The sequence below is a fragment of the Mus caroli genome, unplaced genomic scaffold (genome assembly GCF_978045245.1).
Source record: "Mus caroli unplaced genomic scaffold, Mus_caroli_1 scaffold_4, whole genome shotgun sequence".
NCBI lineage: Eukaryota > Metazoa > Chordata > Mammalia > Rodentia > Muridae > Mus > Mus caroli.
Window position 1 is genome coordinate 2,174,141 of NW_028227259.1, and position 25,797 is coordinate 2,199,937.

General features: G+C 40.4%; 1 protein-coding gene and 1 non-coding gene across 8 annotated transcripts in view; both read right to left on the reverse strand.

The window, feature by feature from the left end:
• Positions 1-25,797, reverse strand: part of Cdk14 (cyclin dependent kinase 14) — a 648,997-nt gene that overhangs the window by 184,401 nt on the left and 438,799 nt on the right. The window lies entirely within an intron of this gene.
• LOC115031188 (small Cajal body-specific RNA 4) lies at positions 19,385-19,510 on the reverse strand. The gene has a single exon (XR_003836808.1).

Sequence of the window (25,797 nt, forward strand, 5' to 3'; positions counted from 1 at the left end):
TAGAATCACAATGTCCACTGAAGCGAAGCATTACAACAGCTACAAGCTGGGGAAAACCTGTCAATCAACAGATGAGTATGCAGAGATAGCAGTATAGTTCTGCGGTTCAGCCCTTTCCTAAAACATTTTAGGTCTTGGATTCAATCTCAAAGAGAAAAGAAATTCAGTAACCACCATCCTATTCCTGCTTCTATTAAATCACTTACATACACACACACACACACACACACACACATACACACACATACACACATATACACACACACACATACACACACACACATACACACACACATACACACACACACACATACACACACACACACACACACACACACACACACACACACACATACACATGAGAACTGTGGTATTTCAGTGCCCAGCTTACTTTATCTAGGCTAAGTTCTCTGAGTTGATGCAAGTTGTTACAAGTGAACAAATTTTCTCTGTTGCAAAGCTGATGCACTTGTGTGTATGTGTGTGTGGGTGGGTGGTGGGTTATGTTTGTATGTCTCTGTGTATCTGTAGACAGGATGCCTTTTTGAACGTCAGAAAGTCAAATCAGGTATTCTCTGTTATATCTCCATATTATTTTTTTAAGATTTATCTATTTATTTTATATGTGTGAGTACACTGTCACTGTCTTCAGACACACCAGAAGAGGGCATTTGATCCTATTACAGATGGGTTGTGAGCCACCATGTGGTTGCTGGGAATTGAACTCAGGACCTCTGGAAGAGCAGTCAGTGCTCTTAACTGCTCAGCCATCTATTCAGCTCCTCCATATTAGTTTTTAAAACAGCTTCTCACTGATTGGTTAGTTAGCTCTGAGGACAGCCTATCTGAGCTCTCAGCCCTCACCCACCTGTAACTAGGTACACTGTGACCCACTGTGCTTATTCCAGGTGCTCTGAACTCAGTTCTTTGCCCTTGCATGGTAGGCACTTTACTGACTGGGTATCTCCTCAGCTCATCAACCATCATTTGTAGCTTAGAATGACACTCTTGATGAATTCCAAGCTCAGAATGTATCCTCTAGGGTGAAACTGTCTATTTTAGGCTAGGAGCTTTTTATTTATTTATTTTTTCGGATTGGGAAACCATGGAGAATCCCAGGGGTAACAGAAGGGTAGGTGTAATCCTAAAATGATGAATACTCCTCCATTTCTTCATGATTTCTGCATTTGGCTTCAGCTAAAAGACTGAGAAGGGATCTTCTGTAGCTTCAATAATTCTTTTGTGAGTCACAGTTATTGGATACTGCAGTAAAGAGGACAAGAACACACACCCCACAGGACATGACCTTCAGCCAGACAGAATGAGCTACTTTCATTAGTTCCGTGTGGTGGATAGCGCCTGCAACTCACCAATCACATAATAATGGCATTAGAAATCATGATGAAATAATGGCTTACAAAATCAGCCTACCTATCAGTCTGAATTTCAATATTTTGAACTCTGTAATTTAGGTTCACCTATTTTAGTTAACTTCCCTACATCTCAGATTCTAGTTTGGCAAAAAAGGACATAATTCACTGGGACTTGGTAAGAAGACTGAATGAAGCAATATATATAAGGTGCTGAGAACTATCTAGTGGTGAGATATATAAAGGTTCTCAGTATATTTAGCTACAATCATCATCATCATCATCAACCATTATCACCATAGTTACCATCATGTACCAGGCTGCTGTTGAACTCATTATGTGGCTGAGGATGGCCTTAAACTTCTGATCCTCTCTCTACACTTCTTTTTTTTTTTAATTTTTAATATTTTTATTACATATTTTCCTCAGTTGCATTTCCAATGCTATCCCAAAAGTCCCCCATAGCGCCCCCCACTTCCCTACCCACCCATTCCCATTCTTTTGGCCCTCGCATTCCCCTATATTGGGGCATATAAAGTTTGCAAGTCCAATGGGCCTCTCTTTCCATTGATGGCCGACTAGGCCATCTTTCGATACATATGCAGCTAGAGACAAGAGCTCCGGGGTTCTGGTTGGTACATCATGTTGTTCCAACAATAGGGTTGCAGATCCCTTTAGCTCCTTGGGTACTTTCTCTAGCTTCTCCATTGGGAGCCCTGTGATATATCCAATAGCTGACTGTGAACATCCACTCCTGTGTTTGCTAGGCCCCGGCATCTTCTCACAAGAGACAGCTATATTTGGGTCCTTTCAGCAAAATCTTGCTAGTGTATGCAATGGTGTCAGCGTTTAGAAGCTGCTTAAGGGATGGATCCCTGGATACGGCAGTCTCTAAATGGTCCATCCTTTCATCACAGCTACGAACTTTGTCTCTGTAACTCCTTCCCTGGGTGTTTTGTTCCCAATTCTAAGAAGGGCACAGTGTCCACACTTTGGTCTTCATTCTTCTTGAGTTTCATGCGTTTAGCAAATTGTATCTTATATCTTGGGTATCCTAAGTTTTGGGCTAATATCCACTTATCAGTGAATACATATTGTGTGAGTTCTTTTGTGATTGTGTTACTTCACTCAAGACGATGCCCTCCAGGTCCATCCATTTGGCTAGGAATTTCATAAATTCTTTTTAATAACTGAGTAGTACACCATTGTGTAAATGTACCATAATTTCTGTATCCATTCCTCTGTTGAGGGACATCTGGGTTCTTTCCAGCTTCTGGCTATTATAAATAGGGCTGCTATAAACATAGTGGAGCATGTGTCCTTTTTACCGGTTGGAACATCTTCTGGATATATGCCCAGGAGAGGTATTGCTGGATCCTCCGGTAGTACTATGTCCAATTTTCTGAGGAACCGCCAGACTGATTTCCAGAGTGGTTGTACAAGCTTGCAATCCCACCAACAATGGAGGAGTGTTCCTCTTTCTCCACATCCTCGCCAGCATCTGCTGTCACCTGAATTTTTGATCTTAGCCATTCTGACTGGTGTGAGGTGGAATCTCAGGGTTGTTTTGATTTGCATTTCCCTGATGATTAAGGATGTTGAACATTTTTTCAGGTGCTTCTCTGCCATTCAGTATTCCTCAGGTGAGAATTCTTTGTTCAGTTCTGAGCCCCATTTTTTAATGGGGTTATTTGACTTTCTGGAGTCCACCTTCTTGAGTTCTTTATATATATTGGATATTAGTCCCTTATCTGATTTAGGATAGGTGAAGATCCTTTCCCAATCTGTTGGTGGTTTTTTTGTCTTATTGATGGTGTCTTTAGCCTTGCAGAAGCTTTGCAGTTTCATGAGGTCCCACTTGTCAATTCTCGATCTTACAGCACAAGCCATTACTGTTCTATTCAGGAATTTTTCCCCTGTGCCCATATCTTCAAGGCTTTTCCCCACTTTCTCCTCTATAAGTTTCAGTGTCTCTGGTTTTATGTGAAGTTCCTTGATCCACTTAGACTTGACCTTAGTACAAGGAGATAGGAATGGATCGATTCGCATTCTTCTACATGTTAATAACCAGTTGTGCCAGCACCATTTGTTGAAAATGCTGTCTTTCTTCCACTGGATGGTTTTAGCTTCCTTGTCGAAGATCAAGTGACCGTAGGTGTGTGGGTTCATTTCTGGGTCTTCAATTCTATTCCATTGGTCTATTTGTCTGACACTATACCAGTACCATGCAGTTTTTATCACAATTGCTCTGTAGTAAAGCTTTAGGTCCGGCATGGTGATTCCACCAGAGGTTCTTTTATCCTTGAGAAGAGTTTTTGCTATCCTAGGTTTTTTGTTATTCCAGATGAATTTGCAGATTGCACTTTCTAATTTGTTGAAGAATTGATTTGGAATTTTGATGGGGATTGCATTGAATCTGTAGATTGCTTTTGGCAAGATAGCCATTTTTACAATGTTGATCCTGCCAATCCATGAGCATGGGAGAACTTTCCATCTTCTGAGATCTTCTATAATTTCTTTCTTCAGAGACTTGAAGTTTTTATTATACAGATCTTTCACTTCCTTAGTTAGGGTCACGCCAAGATATTTTATATTTTTTGTGACTATTGAGAAGGGTGTTGTTTCCCTAATTTCTTTCTCAGGCTGTTTATTCTTTGTGTAGAGAAAGGCCATTGATTTGTTTGAGTTAATTTTATATCCAGCTACTTCACTGAAGCTGTTTATCAGGTTTAGGAATTCTCTGGTGGAATTTTTAGGGTCACTTATATATACTATCATATCATCTGCAAAAAGTGATATTTTGACTTCATCTTTTCCAATTTGTATCCCTTTGATCTCCTTTTGTTGTCAAATTGCTCTGGCTAGGACTTCAAGTACAATGTTGAATAGGTATGGAGAAAGTGGACAGCCTTGTCTAGTCCCTGATTTTAGAGGGATTGCTTCAAGCTTCTCGCCATTTACTTTGATGTTGGCTACTGGTTTGCTGTAGATTGCTTTTATCATGTTTAGGTATGGGCCTTGAATTCCTGATCTTTCCAAGACTTTTATCATGAATGGGTGTTGGATCTTGTCAAATGCTTTTTCCGCATCTAACGAGATGACCATGTGGTTTTTGTCTTTGAGTTTGTTTATATACTGGATTACGTTGATGGATTTCCGTATATTGAACCATCCCTGCATCCCTGTGATGAAACCCACTTGGTCAGGATGGATGGTTGTTTTGATGTGTTCTTGGATTCGGTTAGCAAGAACTTTATTGAGGATTTTTGCATCAATATTCATAAGGGATATTGGTCTGAAGTTTTCTATCTTTGTTGGGTCTTTTTGTGGTTTAGGTATCAGAGTAATTGTGGCTTCATAGAATGAGTTGGGTAGAGTACCTTCTGTTTCTATTTTGTGGAATAGTTTGTGAAGAACTGGGATTAGATCTTCTTTGAAGGTCTGATAGAACTCTGCACTAAACCCATCTGGTCCTGGGCTTTTTTTAGTTGGGAGACTATTAATGACTGCTTCTATTTCTTTGGGGGATATAGGGCTGTTTAGATCATTAACCTGATCTTGATTCACCTTTGGTACCTGGTATCTGTCTAGGAACTTCTCCATTTCATCCAGGTTCTCCAGTTTTGTTGAGTATAGCCTTTGGTAGGAGGATCTGATGGTGTTTTGGTTGTCTTCAGGATCTGTTGTTATATCTCCTTTTTCATTTCTGAATTTCTGATTTTGTTAATTAGGATGCTTTCCCTGTGCCCTCTAGTGAGTCTGGCTAAGGGTTTATCTATCTTGTTGATTTTCTCAAAGAACCAGCTACTTGATTGGTTGATTCTTTGAATAGTTCTTCTTGTTTCCACTTGGTTGATTTCGCCCCTGAGTTTGATTATTTCCTGCCGTCTACTCCTCTTGGGTGAATTTGCTTCCTTTTGTTCTAGTGCTTTTAAGTATGTTGTCAAGCTGCTAATGTGTGCTCTCTCTAGTTTCCTTTTGGAGGCACTCAGAGCTATGAGTTTTCCTCTTAGAAATGCTTTCATTGCGTCCCATAAGTTTGGGTATGTTGTGGCTTCATTTTCATTGAACTCTAAAAAGTCCTTAATTTCTTTCTTTATTCCTTCCTTGACCAAGGTATCATTGAGAAGAGTGTTGTTCAGTTTCCACGTGAAGGTTGGCTTTCTATTATTTATTTTGTTATTGAAGATCAGCCTTAGTCCATGGTTATCTGATAGGATGCATGGGACAATTTCAATATTTTTGTATCTGTTGAGGCCTGTTTTGTGACCAATTATGTGGTCAATTTTGGAGAAGGTACCATGAGGTGATGAAAAGAAGGTATATCCTTTTGTTTTAGGATAGAATGTTCTGTAGATATCTGCCAGATCCATTTGATTCATAATTTCTGTTAGTTTCACTGTGTCCCTGTTTAGTTTCTGTTTCCATGATCTGTCCATTGGTGAAAGTGGTGTGTTGATGTCTCCCACTATTATTGTATGAGGTGTAGTGTGTGCTTTGAGATTTACTAAAGTTTCTTTAATGAATGTGGCTGCCTTTGTATTTGGAGCATAGATATTCAGGATTGATAGTTCCTCTTGGAGGATTTTACCTTTGATGAGTATGAAGTGTCCCTCCCTGTCTTTTTTAATGACTTTGGGTTGGAAGTCAATCTTATCAGATATTAGAATGGCTACTCCAGCTTGTTTCTTCATACCATTTGCTTGGAAAATTGTTTTCCAGCCTTTCATTCTGAGGTAGTGTCTATCTTTTTCTCTGAGATGAGTTTCCTGTATGCAGCAAAATGTTGGGTCTTGTTTGTGTAGCCAGTTTGTTAGTCTATGTCTTTTTATCGGGGAGTTGAGTCCATTGATATTAAGAGATATTAAGGAAAAGTAATTGTTGTTTCCTGTTATTTTTGTTGTTAAAGTTGGCATTCTGTTCTTGTGGCTGTCTTCTTTTAGGTTTGTTGAGGGATTACCTTCTTGTTGTTTCTAGGGCGTGGTTCCTGTCCTTGTATTGGTTTTTTTCTGTTATTATCCTTTGAAGGGCTGGATTCGTGGAGAGATAATGTGTGAATTTGGTTTTGTCGTGGAATACTTTGGTTTCTCCATCTATGTTAATTGAGAGTTTGGCTGGGTATAGTAGCCTGGGCTGGAGTTTGTGTTCTTTTAGTGTCTGTATAACATCCGTCCAGGATCTTCTGGCTTTCATAGTCTCTGGTGAGAAATCTGGTGTAATTCTGATAGGCTTGCCTTTATATGTTACTTGGCCTTTTTCTCTTACTGCTTTTAGTATTCTATCTTTATTTAGAGCATTTGTTGTTCTGATTATTATGTGTCGGGAGGTATTTCTTTTCTGGTCCAGTCTATTTGGAGTTCTGTAGGCTTCTTGTATGTTCATGGGCATCTCTTTCTTTAGATTTGGGAAGTTTTCTTCTATAATTTTGTTGAACATATTTGCTGGTCCTTTGAGTTGAAAATCTTCATTCTCATCCACTCCTATTATCTGTAGGTTTGGTCTTCTCATTGTGTCCTGTATTTCTTGGATGTTTTGAGTTAGGATCTTTTTGCATTTTACATTTTCCTTGATTGTTGTGCCGATGTTCTCTATGGAATCTTCTGCACCTGAGATTCTCTCTTCCATCTCTTGTATTCTGTTGCTGATGCTCGTATCTATGGTTCCAGATTTCTTTCCTAGGGTTTCTATCTCCAGTGTTGCCTCATTTTGGGTTTTCTTTATTGTGTCTACTTCCCTTTTTAGGTCTAGTATGTTTTTGTTCATTTCCATCATCTGTTTGGATGTGTTTTCCTGTTTTTCTGTAAGGACTTCTACCTGTTTGATCATGTTATCCTGTTTTTCTTTAAGGATTTGTAACTCTTTAGCAGTGTTCTCCTGCAATTCTTTAAGGGATTTTTGTGCTTCCTCTTTACTGTCTTCTACCTATTTACCAGTGTTCCTTTGTATTTCTTTAAGTGTGTTATTAAAGTCCTTCTTGAAGTCCTCTACCATCATCATGAGATATGCTTTTAGATCCGTGTCTAGCTTTTCCGGTGTGTTGGGATGACCTGGACTGGGCGAAGTGGGAGTGCTGGGTTCTGATGATGGTGAGTGGTCTTGGTTTCTGTTAGTAAGATTATTACGTTTACCTTTCGCCATCTGGTAATCTCTGGGGTTAGTTGTCATTGTCACTGTTTAAAGATTGGAGCAGAAGCTGTGTTCCACTCACCAGCAGTCTCAAAATCCTGTGGCGGGGGTCGTGGATAGCTGGCCGGTGTCAGCCGACCCTGTGCTCTAGCTTCCCTGGTGCTGGTCCTGCAGGAAGAGGCCTGCGGTCCTACTCAGGCCAGTTTTCTGCTTCCCTAACTAATGCAGTCTCAGGTCCCGTGCGCAATTGGATTGGAGCAGAAGCTGTGTTCCACTCACCAGAAGTCTTAAGATCCTGTGGCGGGTGTTGTGGGTAGCTGGCGAGTGTTAGCAGACCCTGCGCCCTAGCTACCCTGGCGCTTTTCTGACCGGAGAGGCTTGTGGCCCTACTCAGGCCGGATTTCTGCCTCCCCAACCAAAGCAGTCTCAGGTCCCGCGTGATTGGACTGCCTCTCTACACTTCAAGTACTGATTTCATCACCACATTTTTTTTATGCAATGCTGGAATCAAACCTAGAACTGAAAGTATGCTGAGCAAGCCCTCTACCAACTGAGCTATATCCAGCTTCCTTAAGAAACACATTCCACTTACAGAAAATGGGTTACCAACAGCACATATTTCACAGAACTGTGAGACAATGAAATATATAGCACAATGCTTCGTCTTGAACAGTTTTAGCTGCCAGAAATAGTAAGAGTAACTATAAAAAGTAGCTAATTTGTCCCTACATACTCTCTTTTGTCTTTAGAGGTCTTAGGTCCTGGTAATTATTTGGCAATTCTAAGAAGTCTAGTTTCTGAATCACATTGTACAAATATTCAGAAACTAATTGATTCTGTGGAGCCACCTGATAATCGTGTCAAGAGAACTATCGTGCTCATCTTGCTAAGAGGAGAAGGTATCATTTTGAAAGAATGTCATTGAATGGTTATATATGTTGTCAAGGACATCAGCTTTATATGAAGAATACCATCACCTTTATTACCAGCAAAAAAATACAAAAACAAAAAAACAACTATACATTTTCTGGTACTAGAACATAGAAAATGAATTTGTGAAACGGTAAGGCATTTATTATGAAAAATGGTAAATCACACACATTGATAAATAAAAACATTGTTGTGTGCACCATATTCTACTGTACAATAACATGGTGCTCTGGTGTAAAACATATAACATTATCATGGTCACAGTGTCCTTAATAGCATCAGGAAGTCAATAGAAACCAAAGTTTATGTGCTCCCAACAAAAACTAGGTATTAGGATTTTTTATTTTGAAGGATTTGGTGGTTTTATTTGATGAAAAATACACACTTCAAGTTTAAAATATTGATATGCCTAAGAGATCCTTCTCACAGCTATACAGCATCAATGTGAAGACAGACCATGGCAGAAGGCTCTAGAGGTTGAGGGGGATCCAGATCATTGATCGTGCACTAAGCATGCTTCTGGAGCAACCCGGAAAGAGCTGACAAGGAAACAAACTAAAGCAGATCCATAAGACCATTTGATTTTCATCTACACTGAGCAAAAATGTCATAAAGATCACAAGCACACACCTGTGTGTACTCTAAGTCTATGCCCATATGTGAGTTTCCATGAATTCCACTGCCATTTCTGGACACGTGTAAACTAAAGGATTGCAATATGTTTGTTTCTGGAGGAGAAGCATGTCATTGGAATGTTTGGAGTAAAAGACATATAATTCCCTAATCCCCATTCTGTAGTTCTTGAGTTTATTAAAAACACACAGGGCATATTTTTAAACTCACTAAAAGTATGTAAGTGCATAAAATAGAAAATGCACTCAGGATATCTGGCAATATTTACAGACATTGTTGATAGCCACATCTTGGGTTTAGAGTAGATGGTGGTACTGGCAACTAGAAACTAGAAATTTGGGCTTTTGTCAAACATATTGCATGCATGCATGAAACAATCCCACAACAAGGAGTGAGCCAGATTCAAAGGGCAAAATCACTGCTGTTTAGAAACCTCTAAATGATGGGCCTCTGTAGCTAGGACAACACAAACAACTACCAAGGCTCTTGACAGAGCACATCATTCAAAGAGACAGGAGTAGAAGCAATCCTGTAGACAGTATCTTGTCATCAGTTTCCAGCATGCTCCAGAAGGAACAGCTGTCAGCAGCAGCAGCTCTCAGCAGGGACAGCAAGCACTGGACTCACTGCATTGCTGCAAACATCTCAGACAGATGGCCACAAGGACCTCTGTTGTGGACCTTCACAGGTAGTAAGGTCCATTCAGGGGTGGGACTGCACCAGTTATCCATGTTTAAAAATGGTAAAAGCCATTCACACTTTCATAGCTCAGACATAGCACTGGCACCTCTGATCAACTGATGACACAATACGCCAATGGCAATGACGGCTTTAGATCTGAAGCAGGTATTCTTCCCAGATATCAAACCAGAAAACACCTACAGAGAAAGTACTGAGAGCAGCATGGAACAGAAATGGACCTTGCTTGCTGACACAGACACTTGGGAGGCTCACATCAAGGAGTCCCCCTATTGCTCCATTGCTCCTTCCTTTCTAAGTCAGCTTCTTCTATTTGTTCATTTTGCACCACAATGTACAATAAAAAAACTATGAGTTCTGAGGTTTAAGTGGTCTTTAAAATCATATAACAGAGTCATTACATTGCCAGATAATAAAATAGATTACACACATGGATTTCAAATATCAAGGAGTTTCCTAAGTGTTTTCACTGAATCTAATACCTTAATGTTCAAACTACCCTGTGAGGTTGACAACATGATTATCAACTCCATTTTACTGAGGAGAAAATTGGGACAAAACACTAAGAGATTAAATATTATGTGTGGCAATCAGATCCTAAGATCACAAATGAGTTACACCCTTGCATAGGGCTCTCTCTCTACACAGAAGTTGAAACTCTAATGCCATTCAGTCCATAGTATATGTATTTCTCCTGCTGATTGGTAGCAATAGCTTGTAGGAGCAAATAACAACCAGAAAAGGAAGGAAGGAAGGAAGGAAGGAAGGAAGGAAGGAAGGAAGGAAGGAAGGAAGGAAGGATAGGGGGAGGGATGGGGGGAGGGAGAGGAGAGGGAGAGGGAGACAGAGAGAGGGAGAGAGAGACAGAGAGAGGGAGGTAGGGACTTCAGTTCTTTGGCTATAAGGAATTAAGATACAACAACCACATTAGACAGGAAGAGAAGGCCAACCTCCAGAAAGAAATGCAATTGGTCAACCCACAGACTATAATCTTGGAAGATCCCACTCCATCTCTGGTAAATTTGTATGTAGCAATAGAAGCATTAAGGTATATCCAACAGATCCAAGATCACAAAGGAACTAAAGGGCATCGTACATGTTTAAATCCCAATGGTCAGTTTTTAGGCCCTGGAATCCCCTCAACCCGTAGTAAAAACCCATTTACAACCTCAGCAGCAGGGAAAAGTGAATTATTTTGTTCGCCCTATTTACTTCTTCATCGACGTTTTAATTTCTATTACACACTCATTCCTGCAAGGGCACACATACACATTATTAATTCATTCTTTCTCTTCTAACTAGACTGAGATCCACGTGAGCAAAGATCTCTGTCTTGCCCGCTAGACTACTGTCATCAAGTAAACAAATGGCCTGTCATCCAACAGGTTGTTGTCTTCTTTTCTTGCTTTGACAAAATACTCTGATAAAAATAACTTAAGGAAGAAAGAATTTATTCTGGCACATGGTTAAAGTCCACCATGGCAAGGAAGTCAAGGCAACAAGACCTTGAAGCAAGTGGTCACATCATATCCACAAATGGGAGGCAGGGAGTTGTGAATGTATATATGCTGTAAAGAACTGCATCTTCATTCACTAAGTCCAGGATCTCAGTCTAAGAATAGTGCAACACACAGTGGATCAATTAATATAATAAAGATAATCTCCTACAGGCATACTCAGAGGCCTAGGTGATTCCATTGTCTGTAAAGTTGAAAACACAACCCATCACAGTATTTCAAAGCAATGTGGAACATATGAGATGGAATTAAGTTATCACTGAAAAGTTGAGGCTTGGTGGATGTTCCAAGTCTCTTGACAATCAGTGGACTGGGAAAGCCAAATGCAGTTAGTTGTATTATTTATGTTGAAGATGTGCACACTGGGCCAATTTCTATAACTGGAATGCCTGACATATGACTATGCATTTCTATAATGGTAATTTCATTTACTTGACCAATGGAGTGGGTCTGGAAGTGAAAAAGTCATTATATACAATGACTAAGGAGGTATCACGTTTCCACTCACATTCCTTGCTGTTCTGCCACAGTAAGAGAAGAATGGCTTTAACTAGCCTGCTGGCTCAAGAGGGATGAAAATATGTAGGGCAATGCTGGAGGTCACCTACAAGTAACCAGCAAGCCTGGATTAGCCAACCTCAACCAGTGCATGAACACTGGAACAAGAACAATTGCTTGGAGCAATTTGAATTAAGTTCTGCAGCAGGCAGCTAACACATTATCATAGAATAGGATGAGTTCTCTGGGCTTCTAGCTTATCAGAGACCTATTAACATGGAATTTCATTGCACAGATATATTGGGGAGGAAAATTCCAAATGGTATAGGCAGGTATAAATGGTGCCTTGATAGTCCTTTTGTGTGCAATACGATGCTTTGCAACTACTAGGTTAAAAGCATCTTTTAGGAGAGAATATTGTAAAACTCATGGTTTTGATAAAATAACAAAGCCAACGTATAAATATCTATTTCTGAAATTAAGGCAATACAAAAACCGTGCTATATAAGATTAAAGGGAGAATTCAAGTGTGAGTTAGAGCCAGGAGTTCAACACAGAGAAGCCCAAGCCAGTGTACAGCAGACAATGGTTAATCATCTGCTTTCAAGATCTGAAAAGGCTAAAAAGGTTTTGGATTTCTGTAGCCTGGAGTTTCTAACTACTTGAAAATGGTGTATTATTGTCCATAATTCAGCCAAAATTGAAAATAGATCAAAGTCAGATCTATTTGGCGTAATTTTCCCTGGGTAAAGAGGCAGCAGGAGTGTTAAAGCTAAATACTATGGACATGAAACACATGAAGCTATGAGTCAGGTAGAGTTGTCCATACACAGCGGCAGCCAGGCTCAGCAGGCTGTGGAGATGCTGCATATGGAAGCCAGCTCTGCATGGAGGCTGCTACTTCTGCCTGTAACAATCAACAAACCATTCTTGTTTACTGGGGGCTTACTGGCACCACCGCCTCTACCCCATACCCACTCTTCTAAACTCTATTATCTTCTGTCACCACAGAGATGCTGATCAGTTACATACTAGCTATGATCTAAAAGTTTATGTTCCTCAATTCCTTCCATTTGTCACCCAGTTTCATATGTTGAATCCTACCCACCAAAGCTAATGTACTACGACATGGAGGTTTGGGCATGTGGTTAAGTTATAAAGATGGCACCATGGTAAGTAAGATTAATGTCCTTGTAAGCAGCTAAAAAGACCAGGGTTCTTCTATCCGCTACGTGAGTATCCAGGGCAAAGATATCTTCTTTGAGAAAGACAGGCACTAAATATGTCAGAGCCTTGATCTTGGGCTTTCCAGCTTCTGGGACTATGAGAAACAAATTTCTAGTATTCATACTACTCACTTTACAATATTTTGTTGCAGCAACCCCTGATGGGCAAACCGAGATGGTACTCTTCTGTTCTCAACATATAAAGCTCAAAAAGTACAGTTCATTATACACGGACAAACAGCTATTAAACTGCAGAGGATGGAACAGACCCCAAGGCTTGGAGAAGAGCACGCTGATAGCTTCTTTTCAGGTTCGTTTTGCTTTCTTAGTGTTGAAGATTTCAATTTTATTCAGTTTTTCTCTGCTCACCATTAATTCCATAGATTATATAATACATTTATCAGAAATACCAGTGCCTCAATATTTTTCTTAGAAAGCATGGTCATATATGTCTGATGTTTGCCAGCACAGTCTCTGGTTGATGCACAGCTAATCTAATTTGATTCCACCCAAGCCCTGGAATGGCATGAAGCTGGTTAGCACCACCACCCTTCAGTGATGGAAATAACATGGAAGACTGGTGTGTATTTGCACCCTGGTGGCCCTGTAATTCAGTGTGCCTTATCTCTGTGTACAAAGGCAGCTACTCACAGAACAAGAGTGCTGATCGAATGCACTAGTATGGGTCTTTGCTATCAGAACTCTATGCATGGTACACTCCTCTGGAAGCTCAGACAGCCTTCCATTGGAAAGCATTACCCATTTGCCCTGCCACTATCAGGCAAAATACCTGTTCTGAAAAGATCAGCAATAGTTCTACAAAGCTCCTACATTTAGGGAGAATTAGGTAGCATTCCACCCCCTGCTGAGCCAATAATGACTAAGGGATCCTTGTGTTTAAAGGAGATCTCTGAAAAGTCCTTAGGAACAGTATTACAGAGCAAAAGTATAAATTAAAGAGCAGAAAAATTTTCAATCAGAAGTGTTTTCATTGGCACAGGCTCAGCTGTAGGAGGGAAGTGGCAGGCAACTTGCCATACCATGCCCGGACACCGAATCATGTCCATCTGCTCAGTCCCCTCCCACTTCTACGAAAGGCACAGAGAGCCAGCTTGTATTTAGCTTTTTTTTTGTATTTTACATATCTTAAAACTCTTTCCATACTGCAGAAAACAGTAGGAAACTGCCATAGGTCAGTTTCTTTTGAAAAGTAGAATCTGTCTGAATAAGAAGCATTTAACTTCAGAGAAAATAGACCTATGTCCTTAAACCATTTCTGCTCATTACAGATGGATCCCAGCAGAGGAAGTGGAGAAAAGAAACATCACTGGAGACCCAAGAACAGACAAACAAGGAGCCTCCTAGGAATGCCAGCCCTTGATGTAACGGTTTTCTTCCTTATTTCCTGTTTGTCCTTTGTGAATAGGTGTGGTAGGTGTACTGAAGCCTGTCTGGCTTTAGGGAGATATGCTTCTAGCCACTGTCCCTCTGCTCCTCGGTAGCACTAGTCATATGATGGTACTTTAACAGTGATTTGCTTAGTTATGTTCAAAAGTCCAATAGAGGGGAGAAAAAAATGACTCCTATCTCCCCTACTCTTCCAAAATAATCCAGTTTCTAAAACTGGGACGCTCTCTGTAGACAAGGACTATGAAAGGCGTGTGGCACATGTGGCCAAGTTGGCTTTGCCGCAGGAAGGCTCAAAGAAGAAGTTACCTCATTCAAGTTTCAGATCACCCTTGAAGTCAGTTTCTGAGACAAAGTCCAAATCGTTTCCAGGTACTCACTAGTAAGAATGGTAGCTCCAAAGGTCTGCTTGGGCAGAGGAAGAAAATGCCAAAAAAGAGGTTGAAGGGCAAGGTGAGACCCTAAGCAGATTTCAGGCAATTAAGAGAATAATCTACAAATAGTAAATAAATAAATAAATAAATAAATAAATAAATAAATAAATGGAAATGTTTATGTAATCAACCTCATTGCTTAGGAAAGTAGGAAGATTTTCATTGATTCTCCTATGCATGTTTGGAACAGTCAGCCTTTAAATTCAGGCAACACCAAATTAAGTCACCTAGCCTTCAAAGGCTGTTGGAAACACCAAAAAAGTCAAGGCAAGTGTGAGGGGTGATTGGTAGAAATATGATGGAGCATTACATTTCTGCTGGCAGAGGAAACATGCAGGTTATCAAATATTTTTACCTTCAAAATTCACAAGGGACAAATCTTGAACCTGCAGACATTATTCTGTAATGGTTACTGATCGCAGGCTACATTCCCTATGATGTGACAATGTCATTCAGAGTGACAACAGCAGGGTAGGATATACATTGCTCACTTTAGGTCAACAGCTAGTTTCTAGAAATCCAATGTTCCATGGGAGGTTGCTGAGAGCCCACTCCCTATGCCTTTAAACAGAAACCATTTTGGTATGTTCCATTGACTTTTCTGAACATATTTCAAACATATCTTTGTTAATATATAAATCACCTGCTGTCATTTAAAAATGTATCTTGAAATCAAAGAAGTGTCCTGTGGAGTGTTCAGATACTTTTAATCTACCCGTATGTACGGAACTGAGCCTGACCTATATTCTATGGATCAGTTCTGAAAGAGTCATGCTATATTAGGAAAGAGTAACCTGCGAGAGGTGAGTGTTGCAGGTGGTACATGCGATCATTGTGTGCAATGCTTGGCTCAGATGGCAAATGGGACGAAGACAACCCGTGTGAATTGCCAGAAAGTGCAATTACTTTGCTAAGAGAGCCTGCTGAGGCTGCAGTCCCTACAGCAGTGGGTATATAAAGAACATGAACAAAACAGAGAAAATATGGAGTGCCTTAAGGAGGGGGTCAGGACTCAACACAAGGAAAAGAAATTAAGGAAATTTCACGAAGAACACTAGGTAAGTGAGGTCTAGTCAAAGAGGTTGAACTGTCAGGCCTCCCTCTAAAGCTAAAGGCTACAAGAGGAAGCAGTAGACACTAGGAAAGCCAGAGAACACATTATACACAATATGCTCTGGTAGACAAGGACATGGTCTAAGGAGGGACACGGGCTCAGTATGTGAATGAGAAATGACTGACAACAGCCAGCAGGGTTGCACACCTAATTTTAAGGAATAAAGGCTTCCATATGGACAAGCAACTAATCATAGACATTGAGACTAGAGAGGGCTTGTCCCGGCGTCCCAGATAACCAGGCGTCTTGCAAATGCTAGGCAGATAGTCAGTCAGGCTCTGGGAGCTGAGATGCTCCCCATACACAGGTTCCTCTCCCATTCTAGGTATATACTATGGGGTATATCTCAAATCACACTGTATCAGTGAATAGAAATACAGGCAGCGACTGCTGGGGCTGAAGAGCAATGACCTTCTGGTAAAGCTGTTTCAAATATTAACTTGTTTATTTCTTAAACATTTGCTCTAGTGGCAACATATGGTTTCCTAATGAGAATGAGGATACAATTTTCATCAATATATGCTGAAGCGCTAGGAATGCTTTGCAAAAGATTGGGAAAGATATGGGGTTGACCATTACTTTCAAGATGATCTCATGCTTTGACTGATACATAGAGGGACATTCACTCACAGCAATCTTGATTTCTGTTCTAGATGTCTTGGTGTTTCAAATTTCCCTGTCTAAATAAAGTATTGCATTACAAAAGAGGAAACCCATAAAATATAAACTGACTTGGAAATGCAGGGGGGAGAGAAACGGTGGGCAGTCTAATGCAAGCAAAAGCAAATTTATTTTGCAGTTAAATTCTGCCTCCTTACTCTCCAATTATACTGGGAACAGAAGGAAGAATTAGAACTCTGGTTCTAACATATGCCTTCAAAAAAAAAAAAAAGAAAGAAAGAAAAGAAAGAAAAGAAAAGTCATCATTGGGCTAGTAATATCAATTGAAGGTGAAGTCTGGTGACAAAGACAACAGAGAGAGGTGAACTGCCACCCAGTGTGATGTTTTAAGTCTCTAATACCTTAGCAACTTCCCAAAACGGCAGCAGCTTTAACACTCAAGTTTGGGTGCAAAACTCTTGACACATATGTAATTATAACACATAATAAAATGAGGTCACCTACACTGTAGTTCAATTTTCTCTCTGAACATCCATTTACTAGTCGCAGAATCACACTGGATGGCAAAACTGCTGTATTCTCTCCTGTGCCGGGTGAATTAACTACTTTTGACTGTGTTTTAATTACCTGTTACCTCAAATAAGCCTGTTACATAAAGTTTGTGATTATAACAGACACTGAGACTCTCTGAACTCAGAATCAACTTTTATTATTAGGTCTTTAAAAAAAAAACCAAAACAACCCCCAACAAAACAAAACTTCAAGATAAATTTAGGGGACAAAGGAGAAAAATCCCATGAGAATAATGAGACTCTGTGTGGTCAACAGTAAGATCTCTATTTTTTTTCCATTAATTAATTCATTAGGTATTCACTTTAAATTCCAATTGCAGCTCCCCCTCCTCTTACACAACCCCTCATATAGCCCCTCCCCTTTTCCACCTCCCTTTCTCCTCTGAGAAGGGGGAGGAGCCCCTGGGTTTCAACCAGTTAGGGGAACAGGATCCACAGGTGGGCAACAGAGGAAAGATCCCTTCTTAATGGAACCTGTAAAATACCATAGAAACTCAGATTTCCATCGGGATAACTTAGTCATTTTCAAAGTCAAAGTGACACTTTCAAAGACCAGGGACAAAACTCTACGGATTCACAAGGCATTGCTTTTAATTGCAAGGAGGGTCTTGCTTGCCTCAGTTTTGGAAGAGTTCATTTGGTCTAGCTCTGTGGTTCTCAATCTGTTGGTCACATGAACTTTTCACAGGGGTTGCTTTAGATAACACAGATATTTACATTATGATTCATAACAGTAGCAAACTTCCAGTTATGAAGTATCAATGAAAACAATTTTGTGGTTGGGGTCACCACAACCTGAGGAACTGTATTAAAGGCTCATAGCATTAGGATGGCTGAGACCACTGATCTACATGATTCTTAGGTTCTATTTTCCAAAGCCATAAAGCAAGACCAAAAAGATACATTTTTTAAACATAATTTGAACTTGTCCTAAATTAGTTGAAAATGATCTGGGTGGGGATGGGGTTAAAAATAAGGAGAATCTGATAAGAAAGAATCCATGATCTATGACACTGCATAAAAAAATATTGGGAATATGTGACAATTAACTTTGGTTGTCAGCTAAGAAACAACCATTGAAGCAGTGGAACAAACCTTGCCCTTTATCTATGATGACTGGTGCCTTGGGTAAAGGGTGGTGATCTAGTGGTACTGCTGATCCATGGGGATGAGCTTTTACAGCCTCCAACGGTCCTCCCCCTCCAGACTTCCTTTTCTCTCTGATTGGTCCTGGTTATGTCCCTTGGAAAGGCTGTTTTTCCATGCATGCCATTGTAACAGTTGGGATTTCCTGGAGAGGTACCCCCTCTTTCCAGGGGTGGTGGTACAAGATTGAATTAAAGTACAATTCTTCTTAAAGAGGCCACACGAGGCATTCCAAATCAGCCCAAGTTCCCTTGTCTCTTCTATGGTGTTTTGTTTCAAGGGCTAATCAGATTGTGAGGGCTCTGATGTAACCAACACTTTAGTCCTCTGATGGATTTATAGTATGATGATGTCATTCCGGATAGGACAGAAGTGAGACACAGTTACAGGAAGCAGGTTATAGGGGCTGTACCAGTGGGGGACTATCTCAGCTATGCCCTTTCTGTATCTCTTTGCTCTTTCATTCCTGTCCATGTAGATGTAGAGAACAGCCTCTATCGCACACACACACCCCTGTCAGCCTGATGTTCTGTTCCTAGTGTGCAGAACCAAAAAGTATGGATTAAAACCTCTGACATAGTGAGCCAAAAGAAACCCTTCCCATCTTAACTTGTTTCTGTCAGGTGTTTAACCCCAATGATGCAAAATATCTGATTCAGCATTCAAAGAAAAAAGAAGAGAAAATTGAATTGGAACAATAATACTGATCCAGAAAAGACTGGAAAAAAATAATAGTAAAGGAAGAAAGAATGTTTGTAAAAAGAAAACTATTATAGGCATTCCATAGTTTGAAAAGCTAAAAGAAACATTATCCATGTTAAGCAGACATATAAAAGAGATTCCACAAAATTTCTAGAAATGAAAGCTATGATATTGGAGGCGAATAATATGTTGGATGAAACTACTGTTGAGTTAGAGGCTGGAGAAGCAAAGCATAAGTAGGCTGAAGACACAGGGACAGACACACAGTGATAGGCTGGAGACAGACAAAGGGAAAACAGAAAAGAAAAGAAAGCTTGGGTGACATGTGGGACAGTCAATGAAACAAAGGACCCAACAGCCATGCAACTTAAGTTTCTTTTCTTTTTTAAAAGTGTTGGGTAGTACAGGGAGCCTTGTGGCTTTCTCCAGTAAAGGCTACTCTCTCCATCCCCTTGTCTAGGAGGAGCGTATCATCAAAGCCTTGCTTCATCAGACAGCCTTCTTGATCCTCCAGTTACCTTTCTGATCTGGGGAAAGAGAGTGGGATGAGAGCGGGGTGGGACTCCATGGCCTACAAGTCTTCAAACTTCAGAACAACTATGAACACCCAAGACGCTGAGGCACAAAGGTCTGGAGGAAAACACATGTCAACACGTTACAGTAACATCATGTAAAATCAGTGATAAGAGCACGTGTTAAAGGCAGCCAGAGAAGAAAGGCAAATCTATACTGTAATTACAGCTGTGAGGGACCATGTGGCTCTGGGAATCAAGCCCATCTCTGCAGCAGCAGCAGCTATTTTAACCATTAAACCATCTCTTTACCCCAAAAAATATTTTTAAAAGGCTATGGTAATAAGTTTAGAAAGGTTAGAGTATATACTATGAAAACACACAAAAAATCATATTTTAATATACCAGCAATAGAAAGTTATTAACCTTTACTTTTATTTTCATGTGTGTGTGGTTTTGCCTGCTCGTGTGTTGTGGATTGGGTTTATTGCTTATAGTATGTTAACTGGGTTCCCAGATTACATGGGAATTCGCATATTTTCATGTAAGACACTGAGAGTCCTTGCCCCCGGTTGGCTCTATTCGGTAAATAAAGTTGCCTGTGGCCAGTGGTTGGTCAGTGAAACAGAGGAGAGACTTTAGATTTCCTGGGCAATGGAACCCAGGGAAGAGGAAGGGCATTTTTAGAATCTCTATGCCAGGGAAGCAGGAGAAGAAAGCATACAGCCATATAAAAGCCAAGGAAGGGGTCTGGGGTAACAAAGATGGAAGACAGATTTTAGTAAGAAAAATTCAGGAGGATCAGAGAGGAGGTGCTAGCAACGTGGAAATTTGGGAGTGGCCTAGCCACTGAGCTGCTTAGGTCATATTAAAAAATAAGGCTGTGTGTGTGTTTGTGTCTTTTGAGAATCCACAACATTGGGGCACAGCTGCCAGCAGGGAGTTTAGAGCGGATTAACTCCTACTACCACCACCATCTCACCTGTGCTAGGCAAGGCACAAGAGGGAGTCGGATCCCCTGGGACTAGCATTACAGATGGTTGAGAGCTACCAGGTAGGCACTGGAACTTGAATTTAGGTCCTCTGGAAGAGCAAGCAGAGGTCTTAATTCCTAAGCCATTTCTCCAGGCCTGGAAAGCTGAGGTTTTACATGAATATATAGTAGTATAAATATGTATATGTGTCTGGAGTGGAACTTGCCACAGTGCTTATGTGGAGGTCAGCAGAACAACTTGCAAGAGTCCTTCCATTATGTGGGTTCATTAGACTGAACTTTAACCTCTGAGCCATTCCGCTGGCCCTAAACCAAAAATATATAATTATGTAAATATATTTAAATATGTATTCATAAAAATATATTTATAAAATATGTTACATATTTATATCAATATGTGTTTTACAGTTAAATATAAAAATAAATTTATTATATATTTACATGAGTGCTGGAAGATGCCAGAAGAGGGAGTCAGATCCCCTGGGACTAATGTTAGAGACAGTTGTGAGCTGCTGTGTAGGCACTGGGAATTGGATGATTCATTAAAATAGTTAAATGTAAATATAGTTTATATTTTTATATTAAAATATTTAAAATAATATAAATTAATTAAATATAAATTAATTAAAATAATTAATATAAAATGAAGTATAAAATATAAAATATATTTAAAAGATTTTATAAATGTATACCAAAATTATATCCTTTTCCCTTCAAAAGTAGCTATTAAGCAAATGAAAAGACTGAAAAGGCTTTTTTTTTTTTTAAAGTTTTTCGCGACAGGGTTTCTCTGTCTGTCTGTCTCCTGGCTGTCCTGGACTCACTCTGTAGACCAGGTTGGCCTCGAACTCAGAAATCCGCGCCACCACCGCCTGGCTTGAAAAGGCTATTTTAAAGCTGTTAGTCCAATGCAGTTCTCTAGCCAGAGCATGTAGAGACTCAAAACCCAATGATTAGAAAGCAAATTTTCAATAAAAAAAAGAGACAAAATATCTGAACAGAAACTTAAGAAGACATATTATTGACAAACATAGGCAGAGAAATTTCACATCTATGAAAGTCACTATTAGATAGAAGTGCCTATTTTCTAAAATAGAGATGTTACAGCTGTCACTCTCAGATGCTTTGGACAGCCAGTTAGACTGTAACTCTCTCACACTGCTGATGGTCAGGTAGACTGTAACTCACTCTTACTGCTGATGGTCAGGTAGACTGTAACTCTCTCACACTGCTGATGGTCAGGTAGACTGTAACTCTCTCACACTGCTGACGGTCAGGTAGACTGTAACTCTCTCACACTTCTGATGGTCAGGTAGACTGTAACTCTCTCACACTGCTGATGGTCAGGTAGACTGTAACTCTCTCACACTGCTGATGGTCAGGTAGACTGTAACTCTCTCACACTGCTGATGGTCAGGTAGACTGTAACTCTCTCACACTTCTGATGGTCAGGTAGACTGTAACTTTCATGTCCTCCTAGTGACCAGATAGACTAACTCTTATATACCACTAATGGCCAGTAAGACAAAACGCTCTCACACACAGCTTATGGCTATGTAAAAAGGCATAACAACTCTTAGAGATCAGACAGTCAGGAATTTTAAAGTTGTCTTTATTTATTTATGTGTGGGTATGCATGTGCCAAACTACACATGTGGAATTCAAAAGACAACTTGAAAGAGTTTGTTCTTTCCATGTACCTTGTGAGTCCTGCAAGAACCTTTATCCACTGAGCACTCTTGCCAGGCTAGGATCTTTAACAGGCAAGATTGGATCCATATGATTTAGCATTTCTACTTTTACATATTTATTCAAAGAAAAGTAGATATGTCCATATAAAATAATTTTGCAGAGACACTTGATTTGTAATAGCTAGAAACAGTAAAACTAAAATCAACTTAAATATCTACCAGTGTGTAAATGTTTAAAAAATGTGGTATATCCACAAAATATAAATATATTAATTAATTAATACTAACAAGAGTTAAAACAAAATGAATGTCAAAATTGTTAGATCCTATGAAAGAGCCAGAATCCTGAGAACATGTAGGCTATATTTCTACAAGATTTAGAATATGTAAATTTATTTCTAGTGACAACAGGCTGCCTGGAATAAGGGGGGAAAGAAGGAATGGAGTGTAAACTTAAAATGATTCTGGTAAGCTTCAGGGAATCCACTAGAATCTGCCTCTCACAAGTCAAATGGACTCAAGATAAATACTGCCAATGAGCAGCCTGTTTCCCTTCCCAGCTGCCCATTCCTGAGGGTGGGATCTATTCCCTTTCCCTGGTCCTGGGACCCCTCCACCCCTCCTCCAACTCCCAAGACCATGGGCCTAAGAGTTTCAAATGTACACTCAAGAAAATGCTTTTCTCCCTAAACTTTATCTTCTGCCCCTAACATCCAGGTTTTCTCTCAGAATCTCCATCTATGACATCTCCAAAACAGTTACCCACACACAGGTGCTTCAGCCCAGCCTCACAGACTGCTTCAACTGTGCCTGCAACCCTACCCCCACATGGTCCCACAGCCTGGACAGCAGTGAAACAACAGCTCTTCCCAGACTGGGCCACATTCCATCCAGCTTTCTGCCCACACCCCCTAAACCTGACCTGGATGCCAGCAGGAAGTAGTCATGGATGATTATTGAGCCCCTTACTCATAATCAACAAAAGGTTGGGATGTTTGGTTTCAGACCCTGGGCAAGGGGCTGAAGTGCATGTTTTACACATCAAAGCAGACCTGGCCTCCAGGTTCTCCCAGCATCACCCTCAGTCCCTACCTGGCCCTGCCCCTAACCCTGAACTTTGCAGCCCAGGGGCTGGGCTGCCCTTCCTTCAGAGGCTCTTCCCTATTAAATCCAGATATTTTGGTCTCCTCCCTCTGTCTCTCTCTCTCTCTCTCTCTCTCTCTCTCTCTCTCTCTCTCTCTTTGTCTCTGTCTCTCTGTCTCCGTCTCTCTCTTCTTTCTCTGCACTTGGGCCCTTTCTTTTCATCCCCCTCTGCCCCACCCCATGTAGACTTCCTTGCTCTCAATCCTTGGGGCCAGTGAACTTTCCCTTGAGCAGTTTCCCAGTGAGCCTGCCTTTAATTTAATCCACTCTGGCTTGAAGGGGCTCTTTTCAACATAAGCAGTAAAGAAATAACTTATCAAGGAAGAAAGGATATAGAATGAACACATGAAATTTGGGGAGGTTAAATATAGTCTCGAATATCAGGACGGTTTTCTGGATACACACAAACACACAATCTTGAATATCAATATATATCTCACATATATAGCCATTGAGACAGGCTAACTCTTTGACAGGCTACACCATTTAATTTACAATTGACAATTATATTTCAATAAAGCAATTAAAATTTGCAAAAAAAAGTGACAGCTCTAAAATGGAGAAAATGTTGGCATACATTAACTCTGCATGCTTGTTCAAGAAGTGTTTCGTACACTTTAGCAAACTGAATGTCCTCCCTGTTTCACCTAGAAAACATTCAAGTCCTCTGTGAAATCAGTATACCGGAAGGAGAAAACAAATGAAAAAATAATAATGGAAGGGGCTTTTATATCTGTAAGTCGTCTCTGTTCACTATGGCAAAATCTAATACCCATCACCTTTGACTTTGGGGGAGGGGGTGTACATTTGTCAAGTAGGCATCTCAGAGACAAAATGCGTCAGTAAAGGAAGAAAGAAGGGTGGGAGGGAGGGAGAGAATGGGGGAGGAGAGCAAGCAAGATTGCTAACAAATACTTGAGAAACAAACACTAACCTCAATGCAGGCTGAATACATGTAGCCTTTATTCCAGACTTAGCTCAAAAGCTGCCGTGAGTACACAGGGGCTCTGTGTCCATGTCCCGCACTGGCCCATGTTTTTCTCACCCTCGATTATTCTGAGGATCCCAGTCTCACACCAGCCTCTCAATGTCAGGCCCTTTGCTGGCCACACCTCTAGTCAACAGAGCTCTGCAAAGTGCCAGACTACAACCTCCTGAGAAAAAGGACCACCAGTAGTGGCTACTACTGCAAAGTTCCAGTGTTCTGGCCTTCTCCTTAGCCTTTCTCACGTCCAGTGCTCTGTAAGGCTATGCTGTGACTAGAATGAGTGCTCATATAGCTACTGACAGTACATCTCAAGAAGTGCAGGTCTTTTGAGGAAAAGACCCATCCATCACTCCCAGACTCACTGGCTGAAACCATTAGATGGGATGTCTAACAAAATTAAATGTTTGAAATAAACAAATCAGAATGTAAAACTGTATTCATAAAAAGACATCAACCACAGATGACAGATGGCTAAAAGTTAGGGGAAAAAAAAACACATATAAAAATGAAAATAAAGAAGTTGTCAGGAGTTCTATTTTTCTCTCTCCTGTTCTCCCAGACTATCTTTATTGGGGCTATATTGTCTTTATAGAATTTTTAAAAAGGGATTATTGACAGGTGGTAGCTTGAAGGCTTTTTCATTCTGTACAGCTGAAATGAATCTGAGGCTTCTATTCATCTGGGAGAAAAAAAGGGAAAAATAACATTTATTCTGCTCCTGCGGTGGGTGGTTGGAGCTGAGGCGGATTTGTTTGACTGCCAATTACTGGTAACAGTTATCTGGTTGTTATACATTCTATAAATGTGTCTAGCAGTGCTCTGAGTATTTAGAAAATGCCTATCAGAACTTAGTGTTCTATGCCACAGGCCCTGGTTAATTCAGTATGTAGCTCACATTTCACTGGAGCATAGTGTGTGAGGAAGGAAGCCCAGGAAGGTCTGATTGAACACTGTTCTCCAAAGAAGCATGCTACACTGGCAAATTATCTGAGACATAAACAGGCTTCTGCAGAAGTGGGTGCACTGCATGTTGGAAAAGAAACTGGGCTGGGAAAGAATACTGAATCACAAACCAGCAACACTAGGAAAGAGTATGCTGATGGGAAGTGCAAACCAGCCCAATGCTTTTAGAGAATTATCTGAGAAGTATGTAAATGTTGGGGATGCACCAAGCAGTCCTAGACCATTTCTGCAAAGAAAATGTTAGTTTACAAAGCTCTGAGCATGACATAAGGGCTGACCTAGTGGGCTTGTTCTTTCATGAGAGTGAGATGTTGGAGAACCAACATCTTCAAGAGTTATAGGGATAATCATTCAACCACTGTGACGGCTACTCCTGGTTGCCAACCTGACTATATCTGGAATGAAATACAATCCAGAAATGGAGGGCATACCCGTCATTCATATCTTGGGGCTGGAAAACACAGACTTTTGATCTGTATATTGAGACATAGTAGCCATGAAAACCTTGGGA